Source organism: Lampris incognitus, unplaced genomic scaffold (assembly GCF_029633865.1).
Source record: "Lampris incognitus isolate fLamInc1 unplaced genomic scaffold, fLamInc1.hap2 scaffold_109, whole genome shotgun sequence".
NCBI classification, from domain to species: Eukaryota; Metazoa; Chordata; class Actinopteri; order Lampriformes; family Lampridae; genus Lampris; species Lampris incognitus.
In genome coordinates, this window is record NW_026611088.1 from 78,438 (window position 1) to 103,665 (window position 25,228).

The window sequence follows — 25,228 nt, forward strand, 5'->3', positions numbered from 1 at the left end:
TAGTGTCATCTCACGCATTGTTCCTGTCTGTACGCTGTCTGTCCATCCATCTCATACGTTGTTATGACAGGATGCAGCTCATAAGCAGGACAGCTATCTGCAGACTCTGTTAGATGATCGCTGGCAGTGGGACGATAAGAAGGACACGAGCGACCGGAGCTTAGAAAATGAAAGGGCATGGCTTAAGGATTAATGAAAAGTTTAGGAGACCGAGGTAAACAGAAAGGCAATACTGTCTATTTTGTATGACTTCCTCAAAGTCTGCAGTGTTTGTGTGTGTGTGTGTGTGTGTGTGTGTGTGTGTGTGTGTGTGTGTGTGTTTGAGGAAGCATGAGCTCACCGCTGCACACGTCCATGTGTGTTTGTCTATGCATCTTCATGTGCATGGGTTTTGCATTTCTGTGGATACAGGCTTGTGTTGTGTGTGTGTGTATGTGTGTGTGTGTGTGTGTGTGTGTGTGTGTGTGTGTGTGTGTGTGTGTGTGTGTGTGTGTGTGTGTGTGTGTGTGTGTGTGTGTGTGTGTGTGTGTGTGTGTGTGTCTAGAATACCCTGGAGGGAGTTGCCCCGCTTTTGTCCTCGCTGGTGGAGGCCTGTCTCCGGGGAACAGTCGTAGCCTTGGCCCCTCATGATGGATTGATTTCGAGACAAAAACATTAACTTTGTAATGAATAGTATAGAAACACACACACACACACACACACACACACACACACACACACACACACACACACACACACACACACACACACATTTATGTGAAGTGATGTAGATTTCGGGGAGGGGATTTGGATGGCAACCTCTTCATTAATTGAAGCTGGCCAGAATAACCTTGCTTCAATAAAATGTCATTGGCAATATTTGGGAATTAGAAACCTTCTCAGTGCTGAAACTCAAGTCTGAAATGGCTCCGTCACTTCCATGTAATTTTTAATATCCCTTATGATGAAATATGCACAGGAGACTGGCCATAGTGTAGTGAAGAGCCACATATTTTCATTTAGTGTTTGAGTTGAAGCATCTGTATGCATGTCTACATAGGTTTATGCTGACATGTGAATGCATATACAGCAGCTGTGTGTCTGTGTGTTTCTACACATAAATGTGCATATACATTTGTGTGTTACATGCACATTTCTTCACCGTATACCTATATGTGTGTGCATGAGTGATGTGTGTGCATACATGTTACATGTGTGGTTGCGTGTATGTGTGCACGTATGTGTGTGCACACCCATATATGTGCATATACATCCAAGTAGCCAATTAACGTGCGGTCACGATCTGTTAGTTGCCCTGTGGAGGACCATTCCTATGTAATTTCACATTCATTAGGCATTCGCTTCCAACCGTCACCACAAAAGACTGCAACATAATTTTATGCAATTGCATTACCCTGCAAGCTAACTTTATATAATGCATCTCTTTCCCCCATCCCTGCTCTGTTCTGTGCATTTCGCAGCCCTAATTCAGTTGTGCCGTCGAAAGTGCTTCAAGAGTATATAATAGTCGCAATCTCAAGTAGCTGCAGATATTATGTGCGTTAGCGTCTCAGCTAAATAAACGTAACCAGTTCTGCACCTGCTGATCTGTGCCACAGCTTGTCCCACTGCATCGATGTGCATTTTAATTGTCTTGCATTGTATTTATTTGTTCCCCCCTTTAGTTTGTGGACCCCCCCCCCCTGAAACAATGTGAATTCTAATTAATGCCTGTGAGATTGTGGTCTAACACATACCCAGAGGGCTCACTGACTATTGTGTTTTATTTCGCTACACTGTGGCTATCTTATCAACCCTTTTCCACTGCACAACAAGCAAGTTCATTTACAACACAGTCTCATTTATACCTTTGACCGTGGGCACAGCAGCAAGGGAGAAGATAGGTGCTAAATTAAGCTATCCAGATGATTAAGAACAGTAGGTGCTGCCCATGATATCGTGAAGGTTAAAGCAGTAGTTTAGACGGAACATGGTTGTTATTCACTCTCTTGCTGAGATGGAAAGTACATGGTTCAATATAGCTTTGTTGGACAGGGTTCTTTATGCTGCAGTGCTCCTTAATTGGCCTCCAACTGATGCCTTCTGCGTTGGAGCTGAGCGTTTACCAATGCTGCACCTGCTTAGCTTTGCAGTCCGGCACCTCAAACACAGTCACTCTGCTGGATGCTGTGGAAGAGGGACAGAAACCTTCGATTTTTAGGGACAATAGGAAGCAGTTGCTTCCACTCTGAGGTATAAATAGGGAAGCATTTAGGGTCAACTGTGTGTCTATAAATCAGAGGGGAGAAAAAAATCATAATGTTTACAATCGGAAATGTACTGTGTATTCAGCAGTATTTGACTTTTACTAATGAGAATCACTGAGAAGAACCGCCATTTAATAATGTAATACAATCTGTTCTGATGAAAGGTATGCAAATGGTTGATCGGTGGAGAAATGGGGGGGAGGGAAGAGGCAGGGGAAGGGAGAAAAATAGATGGAGAGTTTGATTTAGAAAACACTTGAGAGGTGAGGTGAAAGGCTTTGATGATGTTTTCAGAAGACCGAAGAGAGAGCAAATGTGCTTTTCTGCGTTTGTCTGTGTGTGAGTATGTGTGTGCATGCCATGACGGAGAAGTGTGTGCAGCAATTTTCCCAAGAGCGATGCCGTCCGCAGCTTGGCTCCTGGGAGGGTCACCCAAGGCGGGTAGGTCAAGGGGGAGGTTCCAGATGAAGTGCAAGCCAACAAAGACCTCAACAGCAGAACTGGCGGAAGATGTCTCCAGGTCACAACAGCAGTGAAGGCGGATGAAGGCTGCAACAGAGGGTGGTCCCCAATCGTCTTGGTTCTCCACGCCACTGGACCCTGGCCACCCCCTGCCAAGGACTGTGTGGTGGCTGCAGGTGCATCAGCAACTCCATATTAAAAGCTGTTACGCACAGGCATCCTGAAGGACAGTCATACTCGACCCTGAGTGACCGCCGATGTGTGCATGAAAGCTTGGTTTTCCCTCATCACGTATTCTTTTTATATATCTTATAAATCCATATAATTTTGTTATCCTGTTTTAATGTTATATCCTTCTCTCACTAAGATGTGTGACTAATTTAAAAAATATTTTGTCTACATGGTGATGGTGGTTGTGTGGCTCAGGTCCTGGGCTGTTCCGGTTGCGTCTGGACACTGCTTGGCATCCTCGTCATCATGTTCTTCATATATCTTTATAATTCCATTATACTTCTGTCATCCTAATTCAATGTTGTATTCTGTAAATTGTGTAAACACAACATCCATTGCACGTTGTCCGTCTTGGGACAGAGATCCCTCCTCTGTTGCTCTCCCTGGGGTTTATTCCTATTTTTTCTCCCGGTTAAAGGTTTTTTTAGGGAGTTGTTCCTTATCTGATGGAAGGGTCCAAAGACAGGATGTTGTGTTGCTGTAAAGCCCATTGAGGCAAATTTGTAATTTGTGATATTGGGCTATACAAATAAAAAGGACTCGACTTTTCTTCGGCTCCATCTGGTCTGTCTCTCTTATGAGCTACTATATCAATGAATTAAAGGTGCATTTGTGCAGGGCAGGTGTTGGGTATGAAAAGCCGGAGAGAGGTGAGCCTCACACCCTCAGCACAAGGGAAGCGTGTTGATGGATGGCTGACAGGAGGAATGAAGAACAACCTCAAATGAGGAGGGTAAAGGCGGGGGTAGCGAGAGAAGCCTTGTCAAGATAATAACCAGTCTCCCTGTTGGCCAAAATACTATTCTGCTCTGGCCTTTCTTTTGCCTGTATATATGTCGATCTTTCTCTCTTCCTTTTCCTTTTTACCTCCTCCTGAGTCTCTCTAACTGTAAGACAGCTGATCGAGTGATGATCTGCACTGTACTGGTGGATGTGGAAAAACAAAGCACTGATGGCAACGGTGTGAGACAATCGTTGATATCTAAGCGTTTATTCTTAAGTGGGAAAAAATAAATAAACTGAGTTGTTTTAATTTCCTTTGTGTACACATTTGCTCCTTATAGGTTATCGAATGCTTGTTACTGAACACAAAGGTGCTAAAACTTGGTTGAACTTCTTGAAATAAAACTAAAATGAGTGAAAACAAGATGTGTCTAAACGTATAGTTAAATCAAAGCTGAAATTGATACAATATAACACTAATTCAGATTGCATTATAGCTGTGTGTGTACACTTGTGCATATGTGCGCACGCACACAATATGTGTGTGTGTGTGTGTGTGTGTGTGTGTGTGTGTGTGTGTGTGTGTGTGTGTGTGTGTGTGTGTGTGTGTGTGTGTGTGTGTGTGTGTAAGCACAAAACTAATGCTAAGCAACTGGGGACACCCTCACCTCTCCCTGTTTGTTTACCTTTCTATCTATCTCTTGCCTTTCAGTCTCTCTTTTTGATTATGAGAAACACAAGTGTTTCTCAGACACACACACACACACACACACACACACACACACACACACACACACACACACACACACACACAAACCCACACATGCTGTCTATTGCTGTGGTGAAGAGATATAAGCTGGAGTGGAATATTGAAAAGGTCAGCCTGCTCTGCGGTGAGAGACTGGCACTGCTTCATGGGTAAACACCATGTCTGAACCTCGTCAGTAACAACAGTGGGAACCTCTCTCACTCACTAGCCTCACCACAATCTCGCTTTCCTCTCTATCACCTTTTCGCTCCCTCTCTCCTTGGCTAATTTGGCATTGCATTGTCCCCAGAATCTTTGCTGGCATTTTTCTTGAACTATGCTTCTTTTTGTTGCTGTTATGAAAAGAGTTCCCAGCAACGCCTCTCATTCTGTAGGAAGAGAAACTTTAGGGGCCTTGACACTGCCAGCTGATGCTGCAGTGTCCTGTACTGATTAGGGGTCAACAGATGTTGGTTTTTTTTCTCAGGCCTGATACCGATACCGATATTTGGAATCGATAAACATTTGTAGTAAAAATAAAACTCTTGTCAAAATTTAGAATAACACAAACTCCAAAACAAAACTTTGTTGAAATGCCTTTAAGCATATGTTTAATTAAAAGAGAACTTTTAATTATGTTAAGACAAAAAATGCAGGGAGCTCCCAGCAGCAAGAAATTACATAGCCTGTCTTTTTTTTTTTTTGCTTGTTAGCTGGCTAAATTATGGATCAACAAATGAACTTGTTGACGTTCGTTATTGCATTCAAGTTAGCCCTAAGAGACTCAACATTAGCTTACGTTATAATGACCATCGGCTAGCTGTCTAACTAAAATGGAAAGAGTCTCGGTAAGTCTGTCCTAGGGTTGTCACCTTCTGTCTATGTGGGGGAAAAAAATAAGGGACCCCCCCTCCCAAGCTCCCTGTCCCCCCCACCACAAGTCCTATATTCTCCCTCCTAATGATGTAATGATTTTTTGGGAATCCAAGACACCGATACACACGGTTTGAAGTGCTTCATTGCAAGACAAAATAACAAAAGCACTCAGACTTACAAGTGTAACAAGAATATTTGTTTTACACTTTGGATTTCTAATAGGGATTGTTTTGACACAAAAAGACTGAAACGTCACAAACATAACATTGTGTTTGTCCCAAACAAATGGAACCCGTCAGCAACTGCAAGCACCTCAGAGTGTTATTCTTAACTACACAAGGTAACCACTTGTAGCGAATTTGGGGGGCAGCCGGGACGCGAACCCAAGTCTTCCGTACCACGGGCGACTACGTTAACCAGTCGACTAAAGGGTCCGACCCATTAACCAAGGGCTATAGTGCCTAGTCATCCGTGATCGTTACACACTGATAACCCTTTTCACACTAAAATTAGCGTGTATAAGCGAGTTTTTTTAAACGCGGGTAAACCCGCTACAAATAGGCAATTGACGGCTTTCACAGTGCCAGCAGACCCGGGTCTAACTGCCAGCAGTCGAGTTTGCCTTTCTTTTTTCTTTTTTTTCTTCTGTAGCGTCATCTTTGACGTCATGACGAACGCGCCGGAAAACGGGGAAGTAAACAGTAGAAAGCAGCATGGACGCCAGAGAGACGGTGGTTAACGTTACTTTTTTATATTTTGTACTTCAGTCTGTCTTTCAAACCATACAAACCCAATGCAGAATGAACGATGTTCGAGCGCTGCTTGAACGAAAACGCTGTACCCACAAAAAAGGAAATGTTTTTTTATCAGTTGCCCGACGCGATTTTATGAAGCGCGGACAATGACGTACGTCATCGCGCAAATTAGCGTGTCCAACCAGGCACCCTGTCACGTTTACGTCAATGCCGATCGGTGGTGGCGCCGCGGACATAGCTCTCACTTTGGTTATACAAGGACCGGATGGCTTGTAGCAACTGCCCCGGTACCCCATACTCCCACAGTACCCCCCACAGTGTGCCCCAGGGTACACGGTTCTAAGCCTTCTCCAAGTCCACAAAACACATGTAGATTGGCTGGTCAAACTCCTATGCCCCCCTCAGCACTTCTGCAAGAGTAAAGAGTTGGTCCGTTGTTCCACGGCCAAGACAGAATCCGCATTGTTCCTCCTGGTTCGACAGTCAGTCGGAGCCTCCTTTCCAGCATCCAAGAGTAGACTTTCCCAGGGAGGCTGAACAATGTGATGCCCCAATAATTGGAGCACACCCTCCGGTCCCCCCTTTTAAATATGGGAACCACCACCTCAGTCTGCCACTCCACAGGTACTGTCCCCGACCTGCACATGACAGTGAAGAGGCGTGTCAGGCAAGACAGGCCAACAATGTCCGGAGCCGTCAGCATCTCAGGGCGATTCTCATCCACACCCAACACCTTGCCACTGGGGAACTTCTTCACTACCTCAGAGACCTCTGCCAGGGATATGGGTGGGGCTTCCCCTGAGTCTTCAGACTCTACCTCCTCCACTGAGGACGTGTTAGCCAGGTTCAGCAGCTCCTCAAAGTGTTCTTTCCACCACTTGACAACAATCCCAGTGCGGGTCAAAAGTTCTCCTCCCCGGCTGAACAGCATGAGTCAAGCCCTGCTTCCCTTTACCGAGTCACCGGGTGGTTTGCCAGAACTTTCTTGAGCCAACCGAAAGTCCTCCTCCATAGCCTCGCCAAATTCCTCCCACACCTGAGTTTTTGCTTCCGTGACCGCTGAAGCTGAGCCCTTCTGGCCTCCCAGTACCTGTCTACTGCTTCAGGAGACCCCTGGGCCAACCAAGCCTGAAAGGCCTCCTTCTTCAGCCTGACGGCTTCCCTCACTGCCAGTGTCCACCAGTGGGTTCTTAGGTTGCCACCTCAACAGGCACCAATGACCTTATGACCACAGCTCCTGCCTGCTGCATCTGCAGTAGAGGCTTTGAACATGGCCCACTCAGACTCCATGTCCCCAGCCTCCCTCGGAATACACGAGAACTTCTTCCGGAGCTGGAAGTTGAAGACGTCATGGACAGGGGCCTCTGCCAGATGTTCCCAGTTCACCCTCACTACACGTTTGGGTTTGCCAAGTATGTCCAGCAGCATTCCCCACCATCTGACTCAACTCACCACCAGGTGGTGATCAGTTGACAGCTCTGCTCCTCTCTTCATCTGAGTGTCCAAAACATATGGCTGCAGATCTAATGATACAACCACAATGTCTGTCATCGATCTTTGGCCTAAGGTGTTCTGGAACCAAGTACACTTATAAACTACCTTATGTTCAAACATGATGTCTGTTATGGCCAATCCATGACTCGCACAGAAGTCCAATAACAAGGCACTGCTCGGGTTCAGATCAGGGAGGCTGTTCCTCCCAATCACGCTACTCCAGGTTTCTCCATCATTGTCCACATGAGCGTTGAAGTCCCCCAGCAGAACTATACAGTCCCGAGGCGGAGCCCTATCCAGGATACCACCCAGAGACTCCAAGAAGGCCGGATACTCCAAACTGCTATTCAGTGCATAAGCACATGCAACAGTCAGAGCCTTCCCCCTCAGTGATTCGCAGTTATATAGAGGTGACCCTCTCATTCCCTGGGGAGAACTCCAACACGGCGGTGCTTAACTGGGGACTTGTGGGTATTCCCACACCCACCCGGCACCTGTCACCTTGGCCAACTCCGGAAAAGTAATGAGCCCAGCCCCCGTGCTATATGTGGAGGTGAGCCCAGCTATATCTAGTTGGTACCTCTCCACCTCCCACACCAGCTCAGGCTCTTTCCCTGCCAGAGAGGTGACCTTCCACGTTCCAAGGACCAATCTGTGATGCTGTAAGTCGGCACGCCCCGGTCCCCTCTTTTGCCTGCCGCCCGGCCTGCATTCCACCCTACCCCAATGCTCATCCCCGCGTGTGGTGGGTCCACGGGGTGGTGGCTCCATGTTGTTTTTTCTAGCTGGGCCTGACCAGGCCCTATGGGCCAAGGCCTGGCCACCAGACGCTTGCCAACAAGCTCCCTTCCCAGGTCTGGCTCCAGGAGGGGGCCCCGGTTTTCCCTTTTCCGGGCGAGGTGCCGTAACTCTGATGGTGTGAATTCATTGGGTTTCTTGGTAATCACTCTTAGTCTGGCCCCTCCCCTGGGACCAATTTGCCTTGGGAGACCCTACCAGGGGCTATTGCCCCTGACAACACAGCTCCCAGGATAACTGGGAAACACAAACCCCTCCACCACATTAAGGTGGCAATTCTTGGAGGAGAACTTCAGCAATATCTACTGCCTTACATTTGAAACAGTTCTGCTCACTCACCGAAGCTGTTCCAGTCTGCAAATGCATGTTGATAGGCTATTACTCGTGACCAATCAGATGGCAGGACATTGCTCGAGACCACAGTGATGACTACAGACAGAGAGGCAGCTGCATTAGAGCCAAAGAAGCGCATTTTTAAATTAATTTATTTTATTGGCAATCGGATAAAAAAATCGATTTCAACAATCATGAAAATGCTGAATATCGCTAGTACTGATATACTGAGGACAGAGTCAAAGTGTTTTCACTGTCAGTGCTATGGCTTTCCAACTGGATGTGCTACCAAATACAAGTACCACGAAGGAGTGCTAGTATGATTGAACATAGCCAGCTTGTTAAGGACGATACTCAAAAGCAGCATCACAGATCAACTGTCATCTTTAAAGACCTGGTTTTATGCCACCAGGTGCACAGGCCATTTCAAATCTATGCAAGCCATTTCAAATCTAGTCAGTTGGGAGATCATGTTGGGAGGTGGTGATTGACTGGATTTAATCAGTCTTTCTCTAAAACCTGTACACACACACACACACACACACAAATATTCTCTTCTCAGAGTTAGTTGGTATGTCAAAACTAGGGCGCTGCCAAAATAAATTCAGTCACAATGACACACATAATAATTGCCTTATGAAGTAAAAAAAAAGTCTCCAATAATTCAAATAAAAAAGTTAGATTGATAACCGCAATTGTTTTCTCTGCTCTTTTTCATTACTGTTCAGTCATGGAGTCATGAAGATCTTAATGACATTGAAGCTACGTGTTAAAGGTTGGAGCTGGCTGGTGAGTGGGACTTTGCTGTCTGCTCATGCGATTCATTTTGTCTTTGCAAGCTTTTTGATTTTCACGTGGAGAGACTGGATGAATAAAATGAACTTGATTTTCCACTTTTTTAGAAATGCTCTAAGTGCTATTTACTTCATTCTCCATTTCCATCTGAATAAGTGGTGTGAAGAGAGGGGTGCAACTGCTCTTTATTCAGCTCTTTTCAATTTTGGCTCTTACGCTTTTCATTCAGTCAATATTTCATGTCCTACGACAGATGAATACCCTTGTGTGATACCATTTACCAGCACTTCATCAGAAATTTGTTCTTTCACATCTAAATATCTTTGACAGATGAAAAATAAATGCACAAAAAAAAAATCTTGCTACTTTTCCATACCGTTGCCTGGGGCTCCGATTTACATTGTCGAATATTCGTGAAATACCACAGCTCTCCTTTCAAATGGGACTCTGGTGAGTGTTCAACACAATCAGCACACGTTTGATAAATCCTCAAACTGGATAAAAAAAAAATCTCTCAAGTAGTACCCCTGAGACCAGCAAAATGTCTCTATTATGCAATAAAACTGCAACAGCATTGTTAAAACGCCATTGTTCTGTTGCTTTAAGAAAGTCTGTCGTTCTTTTTCAGAGAGATCTAGTGTTCTCTCCGCCCTCAGGAGAAAATTACACAACTCCTTTGTTCTGACTTGATTAAATACATCTCTTCCAGCAGCACCCCATTCCTGCCTCTTTGCACTGTGTTTAATGTCTCAAACACAAGTGTACATGCACACAGATGGGTGTGTACGTGCACACACACACACAAACACACACGCACACACACACACACACACGCACCCACGCACTTTCTGCACTGACAGAAGAGCTGTACAGTTAAAGTAAAACTCAAGGCTTAACTCAGCCAGCGATCCAGTTTGTTGAACTTTCCGCTCTACCGACACTTCTGCTGAGATTAAATAAAGCCTTGCTCCTTTCTCTGCCCCCTCACTCCATCACCACTGTTCCTCTTTCTCCCCTCTTTTCGCCTCTTCTTCCCTCTGCTCCTCTCACGCCATCACCACCCATCCTTCCGATTCCTCTTTCTATCCACCTTTCTCATCTTCCTGACTCTCCTCATGCACGCTCTTTTTAATGCAGCTGCTCACGTGTCCTCTCTCTGTTTTGCAGAAATATCAAAATGGGAACACTTGGGCATTTTTGTGGGAACACACATGCATGTACTTGTACCTTCATGTGGGAGGAACCGCACATAAATAACCACATGTTTTTTTTCTGACTGATCACATCTCCTATACACAGCCAGTGATCACAGTGGTACATGGGAGGCAGTTCAGGAGTAACAGCAGTGGTGATTACATAAGCTGGCTCACTCCTCAGTTTGAAAACCCAGTGCTATATAGAAACTGTTGGGGAGTTTCATATTGATTTGAGTCGGCTTCTTAAAACACAAAGCACTACTGGTATGGATGTATACATACCTCTCTCTACATGTGCTAGTAAGAACTAGATCCTGCTGCTGTCTAGTGGTTATTGTCAGCAAAATTTGATTTAGTATCATTCATTTGATGAAAACAGAGAAGTATGTATATTTTGTCGAGTTTAAATTAATGAAAACTATAGCAGTTAGAGTGGGATGAAACATTTTAGTCTTATGTTAGCCAAATATTTTTCCTTGACCTGAAATTTTTGCATGAAATGATTAATGAATGCCCTTTAAAACAAGGATGATTTGAGCTTAATTCCTTATGCGCCTATGGAACTTCAACCATAGGTCTTATTATATGCAGTAGCATACAAATAGGTTGGAACTTGTACTATTTGCAGGCACATAATAGATGATGTGTCCAACAAATGCCTCTTCAGGTTTGTTGTTTTTTTTGTTTGTTTTTTGTTTGTTTTTTTTTTTTTTGTCCCACACAGCTTTCATTGCATTTTGGCTTCTTTTGGGTCAAATGTAAAAATTTCCCTCTTCTTTCTCCCTAAAACTGGATGCAGCAGGAACATGGTTACATACTAGTTTACAATGATGATTAAAATATCTACGATCAGGCCTACATGACAACCATTTTTTTCCTAATCCCCGTTAGAACACAATGTTGTGTACACACAAACCCTACACAACAATTGCTTGCATCCTGATAAGTAGTGCCCCCCCCCACAGTTTGACATCCCAGTGCCAAGTTTCATCTTAGTAGATTCCTCCTTAAATTGCCAAACCAGTATTAAAGCTAGTGTAGGCAATTTATCGTAGAAGCATTTTTTTTTGTGTTGTGTTTGTTGAAACTGTCTTTACATCCCTATGAACAGCGGCGTGACAGGCTGTTTGGGGTTGGTTGAAGACCAGATGCGCTGTCATGTTCTGGATCATTTGCAGAGGTTTGAAAGTGCGTGCAGGGAGACCTGCCAGTAAGGAGTTGCAGTGGTCAATGTGTGATATTACAAGAGCCTGTACCAGGAGTTTTGCTGCCTACTCAGACAGGTAGGGTCTAATTTTCCTGATGTTGTACAGGGCAGGTGGCACGGTGGTGCAGTGGTTAGCGTGGTCGCCTCACAGGACGAAGGTCCTGGATTTGAGCCCCGGGCAATCCAACCTTGGGGTCATCCTGGGTCATCCTTTGTGTGGAGTTTGTATGTTCTTCCCGTGTCTGCGGGGGTTTCCTCCAGGTGCTCCGTTTCCTCCCACAGTCCAAAGACATGTAGGTCAGGTGAATTGGCCAAACTTAAATTGTCCCTAGGTATGAATGTGTGTGTTGGCCCTGTGATGGCCTGGTATCCTGCCCAGGGTGTCTCCCCGCCTGCCGCCCAATGACTTCTGGGATAGGCTCCAGCATCCCCGTGACCCTGAGAGCAGGATAAGCAGTTTGGATAATGGATGGATGGATGTACAGGGCAAATCAGCATGACTGAGCAATCGACGCCACGTGAACCTTAAAGGTTAGTTGGTCATCAATCATGACATCCAGGTTTTGGGCAGACTTTGTGGGCATGAGTTGTGTTGATCCGAGCTGGATATTGATCTGTTGTTGTATGGATGGACTGGCTGGGATGACAAGGAGCTCAGTCTTAGATAGGTTCAGCTCAAGTTGGTGTTCTTTCATCCATGCAGAGATATCAGCAAGGCATGACGATATCCGTGCTGAGACTGTATGGTCGTCTCATGGGAATGATAGGAAGAGCTGGGTATCATCAGCATAGCAATGGTTTGAGAAACAACGGGAGCGGATGATTGCACCAATTGAGGTGGTGTATATTGAGAAGAGAAGGGGACTGAGCGCTGACCCTTGAGGCACCCCTGTGGATAAGCCATGCGGTTTGGATACTTCTCCCCTCCAAGATACACTAGTGGAGGGCAGATCCTGAGATAACAAGCTCAGTGAGTGTGGAGAGGAGGATTTGGTGGTTAGTATGATAATGTTAGGTGTTTTCATACCTGTGAATGAGACAGGAGGCAGTTAGATACGGTTAGTGATGAAAACAATACACTGCGCCGCTCTCCCCAACACTTTCTCGTCCAGCAGTAGTCCAGCAGTAGTCCAGCAGTGCGCGTTCATGTGTTTTGGGGGAGTTGCTTTGGAGGGAGGGGCTGGTATTTTTTATTTTTGGTTGGATACTCCCAAAATCTAACTTACTCTTGCTGGTTTCACCAAAGTTGCCTACCTCAGCTTTAAGCATGCATTGTATGGTTGCATTTTGCAAAGTGATTTCATTCATACAATGTGATTGAAAACTTAAGTTCAATCTGCATCTGACAGTTTTGTCTTGTTTTTAATTGTTGACGAGAATTCCATAACATTCCATCTTTGTTCTTGTTTACAAAGGCACATTTTTATTTAGTAATTGCCTAATTTTTGTCATGGAAAAAAAGCTGAACATATCTATGGAATGAACACAGCTGCTGCCGGAATATTCAGCTAAAATAAGATAAGAAAGGAGATCTAAAATAATATCAAAGATGTTTTTTGAATACTAATAAAACATGCCTAAACCATACTTAAAAGAGAATTCAAACCAGCTATCGATTGACAAGACTTGCAGGCATTCGTGATCTCAAGTTTTACCAAAATACGGCGTCCTCTGTGAGACCCTATGTGCAGAATATGCAGAACTTGCAGCTCTTCCAAAATGTTTGTCTATTTCCATGATAATGTGTTTATGTATCAACAGATTTGCAGATGGCTACAGACTGACAGATAACAGCAGGAGGAATAGCTGAGTTGATTGGTGAGACAAGCAGGGTGGTAATTTGAGCATTGGTTGGGAAGCAAAGAAAACCTGGAGCAGACCAGCTAGGCAGTGAGCTGCACCTGTGAGCTGCACCTGTGCTCAATTACCCCCTCTCTATATCTGTGTGTTTGAAGGTGCAGTAGAGAAGAGGCAGGGAAATGATGCTCATGCCAGCCCACACACCAGCAGTGAAGATTGCAGGCCTCCAAAGGTTGCTTATTTAATTATAGATGCTGGTGAATTGAACCCAGAAAGGGGACACAGAAAACCTCAGCGGAGGTGGTGTGGAACGTGGTTGTGGTGAGTGATTGGACTTCTAGCGTGTCAAATAAAACCCAGAGTGAACCACAAACACCATCTTAATATCCCTCCTACCTCCTGACTCCAAACAGTGCTAAAATAGTTAACAGAATACCCCTCAACCTTACAAGTTCATGACATTTTCACCCACTAAAAAGTTAAGATAATGTTCTATCTTAGGTTGATACAGGAATCCAAATGTGGTGGCAAATCAAGTCAATTTTTATTTGTATAGCCCTAAATCACAATGCAGTCCTTGAGGGCTTTACAATCATATCATATTCTCTGACAGTTGAAGATAGAGCAAATGCAATGTACGCATATTCTTAGACCTTTGATTTGGATGAGGAAAATGCCAAAGAAAAAACTTTTATCACGAATATAAAATGGGGCGGCACGGTGGCGCAGTGGTTAGCGCAGTCGCCTCACAGCAAGAAGGTCCAGGGTTTGAGCCCCGGTGTAGTCCAACGTTGGTGGGTCGTCCAAGGTCGCCCTTTGTGTGGAGTTTGCATGTTCTCCCCGTGTCTGTGTGGGTTTCCTCCGGGGGCTCCGGTTTCCTCCCACAGTTGAAAGACATGTAGGTCAGGTGAATCGGCCATACTAAAATTGTGTGTGTGTGTGTGTGTGTGTGTGTGTGTGTGTGTGTGTGTGTGTGTGTGTGTGTGTGTGTGTGTGTGTGTGTGTGTGTGTCGACACTGTGTGATGGCCTGGCAGCCTGTCCAGGGTGTCACCCCTCCTGCCGCCCAATGACTGCTGGGATAGGCTCCAGCATCCCCGCGATCCTGAGAGCAGGATAAGCGGTTCAGATAATGGGTGGCTGGATGGATATAAAATGGGAGAAACCCCAGGAAGAGCATCGGGGAGAGATCTCTCTTCCAGGACGGATGGGCATGCAATAGGTGTTGTGTGGCTGGTGTTGAGATTTGGCTAAATGGCCTAATAGCCAAATACGGACTTTTTTTTTTATGGATGATTTAGTATAGTTTGATCATCAATATTTGTCAGTAATGGAAGTTATTTTGACATGTGAAATTATTTGGATGACTGAAATGTCACATCATACACTGAGATGTCAGGATCAAAATCTGCAACATGTATGTCTGTACTTGCAAAGCTAATTTCCAAAAACCCTGTGAAAATTGTTTGTACAGTTCACTGTCTTTTTGTTGCAAACAATGGCTGTAAGGTATACCATCTTGGTCATTGATTAAAGTATACCTAAATGCCTCTTGTCAGCGACCCTGAGAGCAGGATAAGCGGTTAAGACAATGGATGGATAAATGCCTTTTGAATCATTGTGCATTTTTTCATTGCACACATTTAATTTCAGCAGGTTTGTGAGGTTTGGATGAATGCGGTTCCTCTGCAAGATGGTTTTCAGCTGACATTTAGAGCAACAACCCAACAAAACTCTCCCCAACTCCTCATCCACCCCATTCTGTAATAAAGACCTCTGTCTGAGCCAGATTAGGAGAAGGTGAGAGTCTTTGGGCTTGGGGAAAGCACAGAGAGGATTTCCTGCTCTCTTTCTTTCAAGCAGCTGGGTTATGTTGGGTTATGGAGGTATTAGTGAGGGAAGGAGAGGACTTAGCAGTGGCTACTCCCCATAGTTCTCACCATCATATAGTATGGAGGGAAGGAAGGGGAATAGGATGTATGAAAGAGAGGAAAGAGGAGAAATGGTGAAAGATGAAAGAAAAGAAGATGTAGTAGGGGTTTATGAATGCATCGGAAAAACAACGTAGAAATGAAGAAGGGCAGGATGATGAGAGACAAAACAAATGTAGTTTATAAAACATAAAAAGAGAAACACAAAAGTCAGAAACAGTAAAGGATACAGAAACATCAGAGAAGTTATAAGGTCAGAGGTTGATGTCTGCACCGCGTGGTCTAGTGCGCAGCATGCTATGGCTCCAAACCGGATAGTTGTGTGTCTCGGAGCCAACCAGTGCAGAGCAGAGCAAAGCGGAGCAGAGCAAGAGCCTCCCCAGCCTCCCTGACAGGCTGACCAGCCAAGTGGAAAAAGAGCTGTGTTCGCTGCAGGCTGCCATGCTTTACTAGAGGCTGCATAGTAATCTGTGTGCTTGGCCTTCCCCTGACCTGCTGTCCAATTCCAAGACCCCGAAAGTCCTTGTTTAAGCAAACGTTGCTCTGCAAGCTTTGTGCCTCATCCCTCCCTCACAAAAAAAAAAATCTCCACTCGCTTCTGCACACATCCTTCCTCTTTCTCTGGCAGTGAAGATAAAATTATGCATACTCATAATTCTGCTTTACTACAAAGACAAGAAAGATATCACCATCATCATCATCATCCAACTGAACACTGAGTTTTGTATGTTGACAACAGAAAATGCAGTGATAACGTTTTAGCAACCACTGCTGCACATTTCCACAGCTGTATGTTCTTAGTCTTTGAAAAATTCATAGTGCACTGTGCAATGCCCCTGTTGTTTTGTGAAACAACCCTCATGCATACTGCAAAATCACAATGTTTATGTTCAGTTTATAGCAACCTCTTACATGCGAGTTGAGTTTTCAAGACCGTTTAAGACCAAATTTCCTTAAGCTACCAGACTCCCAAAGCTCTCAGTCTGAGATTTATGTTGTACATGTAATTAAATATATTGTTTAGCTTAATTTTACAGCGGTCTTGTGCTTGCTCAAAAAAAAAATTGGGGAGGGGGGTGCTACAGTTTGTAGTTTATTACTTTTTGTCATTTTGATGCATAGTTAATTATTGACAATGTTTTTTTTTGGGGGGGGGGTGTAAAGAATGGAATTGCATTTTTAGTCCTTTTTTTATTATTGCCCCTTTCATCTTAAGTTCTCCACCCTAATTGCCATAAAATGTCATTATCTTTATCTAATAAAACTTTAAGACAGCAGGGTGGCTTGGAAGTTGGTGTTGTTGCATCAAAGCAAAAAGGTTCTGGGTTCCTACCCTTCCGTCTGGAGGTTGCATGTTGTCCGCATGTTTGCGTTAGTTTACTGTCACGGTTTAGAGACATGTCTACCAAGTTGAAGGAAGACTCTAAAATACCCAGAGGTATAAATGGGAGTGTGAGTGATTGTGTGTGAGGGCCCTGCCATTGGTGGCCTGTCCACAGTGTCACCCGCCTTCTGTTCAGTGCCCAATAATGTATAACCCCAAATTAGACTAAGCAGCAATAGAGAATGAATGAGTTGTCATTGACTTAACACTCAACAGAATATTCCTACCAGAATATTCTAGGAAAAACATAAATTTATAAGCTTTGTTAGAATTTAGGTCCAGGCTGTTGTCTTTTGTGGACAAGTGTCTGAGTGAAAATGTCCCAAGGTGCTGGAGTTAACTTGTTTTTTTTGCAGGGGGGATTTTTCCCCCCTTTTCCCCCAATTGCATTTGGCCAATTATCCCACTCTTCCAAGCCATCCCGGTCACTGTCCCACCCCCTCTGCCGATCTGGGGAGGGCTGCAGACTACGACATGCCTCATCCGATACATGTGGAGTCGCCAGCCACTTCTTTTCACCTGACAGTGAGGAGTTTCACCAGGGGGACGTAGCATGTGAGAGGATCATGCTATTCCCCCCAGTTCCCCCTCCCCCCCAAACAGGTGCCCCAACCAACCAGAGGAGGCGCCAGTGCAGCAACCAGAACAATGCCCACCCGCAGACGCGGCCAATTGTGTCTGTAGGGACGCCCGATCAAGCCGGCGGTAACATGGGGATTCGAACCAGCGATGTTGGTAGGCAACAGAATAGACCGAAATGCTGTCCAGACACCTTGGCGTTAACATATATATTAAAAAAAAATTAATTAATTTTTTTTTTTTTGCCTTTTCTGTTGATGAACTAGAATTTCTTGGTTTTTATCCAAACTCCAGTTTGGGGCAGGCAGCTTTCCAAGTGTGGGCATTATGAACACAGAGAAAGCTTGTTGCCTCTCACTTCAAATGAAATGCAACTTTTGCTAACATCCCCAAGTAATTCTAGTCAACCATTTTTATCTTGAGGGGTAGTTAGTTCAGCCTCTTCCAGTGTGAAGAAACTGGTAGCGCATAAAATTATACTTTCGAAACACTGCTGATTTAGCTTCACACGACGCTTCTCCTCCAATCCCAGCTAATATTTTGTAAATCTTGTATCTAAATAAAAGTCTTCCCCATTTGATGGCCCAAGTTAATGTTGCCTACCAACACAACCACTACGGAGCAGCAGCACTGTGCCCCGGCGGCCTCTAAAGCTGCTCCTCCCATAAAGATGCAAGGGAGAGGGGACTGTTATTTCCAGTGGGTTAACGGTGCATGGTGAGCTTTAGGGAGGCACACAGGCCAATAGCTCTCCTGCTGCAGAGTCAAACACCTTCTCTGTTTACCTCAGTTAAGATCAGCTCCCTGGTTCCCCATTAGGCCTGTTTACTTACTGCACAGTCAGAGATGCGTGGGTGGGTGGATGTATGGTTGTGTAGGCGTATGTCTGCATGTGTGTGTGCGTGCGTGCATGTGTGTGTGTGTGTGTGTGTGTGTGTGTGTGTGTGTGAGGGCTTTTGTGTGTTTGCGGCATTGTCTTAGTGCAGACGGTGCACTCATTTTTAGTAACAAGTCACCCTTAGATTCTTGCTTTCACTGTCACTTGGACTTACGCACCAAATTTATATGGCAAGTGTTTCGCTGCGGGTGGTCCGCTACCAATAATTTCCAATGGGCTACAGCGAGGTCAGCAGATTGTCTGGTAACATGGAGAACGGCCTAGGAGAAGAGCTGAAGACAGGCCTAATTTAATTTAGGAAATTTTGACCAGTCAAAATGATAATGAAACGATCACACTTTACCAGCACTGTAATAGTTTGTGTGAAGGTTGAAATTAGTGTCCAGATCCTCACAGTATGAGGTCTGCTTTACCCCAGACTCACCTGAGGGGTGAAAATATACCTGGCAGACCAAATAGCCATTGCTGGCATACCTTTCCCACACTTCTCCAACTTCATCCTTGACCTGAACCTTTATATTTGTCCTGCTTTGTCTCTGGTACTTTTTTTTTTTTAAGCTGTATTGTTGGCCGTTGCACTACATTTAAAGGCCCTAACTGTGATGGTGGTGATTTGTTAAATCTTGCAATTTTTGCAAGTCAAATATATGATTCACATTTGAATTTACACTTGCTTACGGACTTGGAACGTACAGCATACCAGCTCCGTACACAGCGCACAAGAGGCAGACTCACACCGACCAATTCAGTTTCTTTTAGTTTTTTCATTATAGTTATTCCGCCAACTGGCAAAGGGTGAAAGGTCTTTGGTTTACTAAAACCCAGTGCAGTGTTTATGATCAGAACGGCGATCGAAGAAAATTGCTTTTGGGAGGGAGTTGCTCATCCCTCTCTCCGTTTTGTGTTTTATATCTTTGGGTTGAGCGGCAACCTTTTGTTTTGCATATCAAAGGCATGCCATCTGACATTCAGCTCAGGATGTAGCGCAATATTCGCCTGCGATGGGTGTGAAGTCATGCTGCTCAATTCAGCTACAGTGTTCTCTCTCTCTCCCTCTCTCGCTCTATCTCCCTCTCTCTCTCCCTCTCTCTCGCTCTTTCTCTTGCTCTCTCTCTCGCTCTCGCTCTCTCTGTCACTTTCTCTCTCTCTCACTCTTTCTCTCTCACTCTTCTCTCTCTCTCTCTCTCTCTCTCTCTCTCTCTCTCTCTCTCTCTCTCTCTCTCTCTCTCTCTCTCTCTCTCTCTCTCTCTCTCACTCTTTCTCTCTCGCTCTCTCCCTCTTTCTCTCTCTCTCTCTCTCTCTGTCTTTTATTATACACAGAATATTTTATCAAATATGTCATTGTGTTTATTCTTTCAATCCAAGGAAATATACTTTGAATACCTGTGAAAATATTAATGACCCAGTGTCAAAATCCATTGAGGTGACCATTGGTGGCAACTCAGACAGATACAAAGAATGGAGGGCAGCGGTGACAGTCCTATATTATTCATTTTTAGGGCAGTCGTGCTCACAGCTGACTCAGCGGCATCTGTTCAGTTGGTCAGATGCTGTCCCCCTATGTCATGCAGATACTCATAAACGTGCTCATCTCTATACCCCCACCCTCGTCCTCACCCACACAAACATATAAATGTGGTGGTACACACACAAACATGCACGCACGCACACACACGCACAGTGTAAATGGAGGAAGGGGATGGTCTAAATTGCGACACGGGTTACTGTGTCATTGAGACTTAATTCTGTGTCTGTCTGGAAATAAGTAGTTGTAAAACTGGGAACCATAGTGTCGACTTTTTTTTTTAACCACATTTTTAAAAGCCCCATCTGGGTAATACAAATCTGTTGAAATGTATTCCTTCTTACATGCTTAAAGCTTCTTTAATAGCAATAACTTCTAAACTTTATGAATCCACAATAGGAAGAGGTTACTGAATTTTTATTCTTTTCATTAAAGAATCATGTGCTGTTTCTTTGTCATTGGTGTTACCTATAATGTAAACAACATTAAATGTTTATAAAAAATATTTTTTTCTCATTACAACCTGAATGGAAGGACAAGACCAAGAAAAATGTTGGATTCTTTTTATTTTTTAACAAAATTGCATGTTTAGTAAACAACATTGTGTGAATTTATTTGATTTGCACTGTCATTTTCTTTTTTCGGTCAAACCAACAACAATTGAAAAATATTCAAACAAAACATGTTTGATACTAACTCGAAAATATCAACTAATTATTACCTCAAAAATCAACAAACAAAATATTACTAGAAAGTAAAATGAATTACGTTAGAAAAAAACATGTAGTAACACCACTGACACAATATAACACCAGTGACTTCACACGAGACAGTCTTCACACGAGACAGTATTCTCCATCTCATTTCAATTCATGTTTGAAACAGTGTCTCAAATAAAATCTCATAGCAACTCAGTGACAGCTTTTAAAGGTGAAAACCCCGTTTTGCTCTGCATCTCTCTGCTGCCTGTATAATCTTTGCTTTTCCACAGCACTCAATTTTCCCATACCTGATAAAAGCACAATAGTATAATGATAACAATCGACAATTAAAGCTGCAAGCAGTGATGAACGGGCCCTCGCACCTCACGCACGTAGTAGGGATTGGCAGCTATGGTATGCATTGTTTGAGGAAAAGTGTAGACAAAGTTGGGGTTGACATAATCTGTGTCCAAATAGTTTGCTATGTACTACATATGAATTGAATATGCTGCATACTAACTGCACTACATACTATTTAGTACTCACTATACCATCAAAAAAGTGTTTAGTATGCGGCGTAATTCTATTACGATATCCTCAGTAAACCAGCGGAACCAGCGGAACCAGCAGTGGGTACAGCTCGCACAACCTTTATCTCCATGGTAACCACTCAAAGTCACCATTTTCTGCATATCTTTTTTTTTTGAGTGAGGAAAGATGATATACAAATATTCATTCTTATATTTTGCTGTATATCCCAAATAAGCCTCATGCAAGAAACTTACATTTGAAAGGCTGCCGAATCACGGTAACTCTGATAGTTGCCGTGTTGGTTGAGAAATTTCGGCTGGCTGGAAGCTGCCATCTTTATCTCCATGATAACCGCACAAAGTCAAAAATGCGTATTATAGAGTATGTAGTACATAGTACAGCTGCAGCATGGATATTCTGTTGTGTCCAACTACCTTGCAAGTCAACATCTCACAACCTCTGTGTGTACAGTAGGTGGGTGATCGGGTACAAAGGGAGAGATTGGCCCTAGATTAGAGTACGGGAGTATGGACTGGCTGTGAAGCATATAGATATTCTACTTTGGTGGCTGGAACAGTAACAAAATGTCCCCTCGTTTGCATATCTTTGAACCATTCTGTCTGTAATTTTGTTAGGCTCTAGCGCTGCAGCCAATACTTTCCCAAAAAACAAAAAAGATTAGAATAGGCATTCCTATTGCAAAGACTAAAATGGAGTGAAATAAGCATACAGACAGATGTGACCATTTTAATCTTTGTAGTGCACATACACTACAAACATTAAATGTAAGAACAGACGTAAAAATAGCAAAAATGAAAATATGAGAGAAGATGGTTCTCAAGCTGACTGTCGCCAGGTCTTTCATCGCTCATGTATTAAAAGAGGTCAAAACTCCAGCAACACTTGTAAGTCTATAGAACAACTTTATTGTTAGACCCTGATGAAGGCCGCAAGCCAAAACGCGTTGGTCTAACAACAAAGTTGCTCTGTATACCACAAGTGTTGCTGGAGTTTTGACCTCTAGACTTTCCCCCTTCTCCATGCACCTTGGAAGTGGGTGAAGTTGTGCCAGAGACCCCTACTCTTCTTCTACATCTCTCATGTATACATAGGTACAGTGTACTGTACATAGTGCGTATACTGGTCTGCTCTGTCGTGTCCATCTACCTCAGGCATGTGTGTAAGTAACCTGCTAACATCTATCTCAGCATCTCTGATATCTTCTCTGCACCATTGCACCTTATCGCCTCTTATTTCATCTGTATATAGTCAATCCTTGTGTATATATCTGAAGGTTGTCGTGTTGAGATGTTGTTATTCTATGTTACGTACACAGAGAGAGCCACGAAACCGGAGTCCACTTCCATGTAGTGCAAACCTACGTGGCAAATAAACATGATTCTGGTTCTGCCGTATTTGAAAGAAAATACAATTCCTTATGATTTTTTTCCAGCGGTTATTCAGTATTGCATGCTGGGACTGAAGTAACACGTGAGAGTGATACATGTAAAGTGTCTGTTGTCATGCAGACCAGATGTTACTTATATAGATCTCTGTCTGAGGCAGGCAGAGCTAGCTAGCTGCATGTTGTAATCCTCCTTCCATTTTCTTCATGAGGATTTTTCCACAGATGTGAGGGTGAAGGGCATGCGATGGAAAGAAGTGATGTTGATTTCAGGGTAACTCAAGCAGGGGTGGGGCGGGCAACGTTGATGGAATTGGAAAGGACGCGGAGCCAATGGGGTGACGGAGAAATGACAGGATGGAGAGAGGAGAAAGAGAGTGGGTGGCATATTGATCTAAAAATGTGAACTAATGAAGAGCGAGCGGGGCTGATGAAAGACGCAGGCGGTTTGCTGTTTGATTTGCCAATACTTATTCCTGTGCAGGTTTTCCCCATTTTAACACAACAAGCCGCACATATGAAAGTGCAGTTACGCACACTTGCATGCACAGACACACCCACACCCACACCGTAGTGAAAGAGTGAATTATTCAGAGCTAATGAGTGGATAAATAATCTCCTCATTTGCACTGGGGGGGGGGGTAACCGATTTACCAGGAGAAAATGTTTGCCCCACCTCTCCATCTCTCCATACCTTTATACCCCCCCCCCCCAAGTCAGACCACCTCCCCCCTCACGGTTCTCACATCTCACATTCTGCCTTTCCACAGGCTGCTGTCTCCCCGGGGCATGTGTGTGTTCCATTACTGCTTACCCTACCCATGACAGCTACTATTAACCTTGGAGGTGTGTGTGTGTGTGTGTGTGTGTGTGTGTGTGTGTGTGTGTGTGTGTGTGTGTGTGTGTGTGTGTGTGTGTGTCTGAGAGAGGAGAGAGAGAGAGAGAGAGAGAGAGAGAGCGAGAGAGAGAGAGAGAGAGAGAGAGAGAGAGAGAGAGAGAGAGAGAGAGAGAGAGAGAGAGAGAGAAAGGAGTAGAGAGTGAGCAAGGGAGGGCCAGAGCAGGACAACAGGAGAAAACAAGACAGTGTATTAAAACATTAGGATGGAGAGTGTATATTTGTGTACACAAATATACACACGTGCACTCAAGCATGTGCACGTGTGTGTCTCCATTTCCTGTGCACGTGTGTGTTCAGATCTTCTTGTGTGTTTGAAGGAGACAGAGAGGACTGATTACAAGAGAAAAGTGAAGAAAGCTTGTTCGCGTCTGTGTGTGCGTGTGTGTAAACGTGTGTGAGGCTGTATGTAGTTGCTTGCTGCGTGTGTGACTGTGTGTGGGGGTGCATGTAAACAGGTGAGACGTATAAAAGCTGCTATAGGTGAGGGAACTGACAGGCGCTCAGCAAAAAAAGAGAGAAAAGGTCATGGCCAATAGCGCTCATGTCCACAGACCCCCGCCATACTAAATAGTTTCTGTTTCTCCAGCCCTCCGCCCTCTTTCCCTCGTCTCTCACTTTCTCCCCCCCTCTGTTTTTTTTCTCCATCTCCTCTTTCATGGACGCACACTACTCTTCTCTACAGACCCTTTCACGTCATCTTCCCCCTCTCCTCTCTCTTTCCCACTATTCCCCTCTCTCTCTCTCTCTCTCGCTCTCGCTCCCCTGCCTTCCGCCAACTCTTTGTAATGAAACTCTAATGGTCTGCAATTCGTTTCCGCTCTTTGCTTAGTGAGGTGATGCAGGAAGCACTAATGGTTCTGTTTGTGCGCACACGCGAGTGTGTGTGTGTGTGTCTGTGTGTGTACAGGACTATATCACAGATTTGTAGACAGTGGTATCATCAGCCCATAGATCCCATACATTTTCATATAGACCTACAGTGGCCCAGTCCCCGATACCTGGAACTAACGTCTCCAAACAACTCATTTACTGCTGCTGTATGAGGTGCTGTGTGCATGTACATATGTGTGTGTCTGAGAGAGAGAGTATGTGCGCGTGTGTGTGTGTGTGTGTGTGTGTGTGTGTGTGTGTGTGTGTGTGGTGTGTGTGTGAAAGAGAGAGACAGACAGAAAGAGAGAGAGCAAGAGAGAGCGATGATAATCCACAGGGAGTGCAGATAGATGGAATAATGCATGTTTTGAATATTATTACTATGCAGAATCTGGATGGAATATTGGAAGGTATTCAAGCACTGATGGGACTTGATAATGGTGGCAGTGTTTGGGAGTGGACTCGCACAAACGAACACACTCACACACAGACACACACAGACACACTAAATCTATGAGAAGCTGACAAGCGTAAATGAGTTGGATTAATGACGTTGCGAGTACTAAGAGGAAATACAGGTGGTTCATTTCCTTTAAATTCTGCCTCTATTTTCTCATCTGATGCGTTCCCTCTATACTCCTTACTGCTGTGTGTGTGTGTGTGTGTGTGTGTGTGTGTGTGTGTGTCTGTGTGTGTGTGTCTGTGTGTGTGTGGCCCACCAAACTCCTTTTGATTGTCAATGATAGGCGGTATAATGAGGTGCCATAAAATCAGATTAATATGACGCAGGGCAGGAGAGCTCAGCCAGATGTTTTACCACCCCTCCTCATCCTCCCCCCCTCCC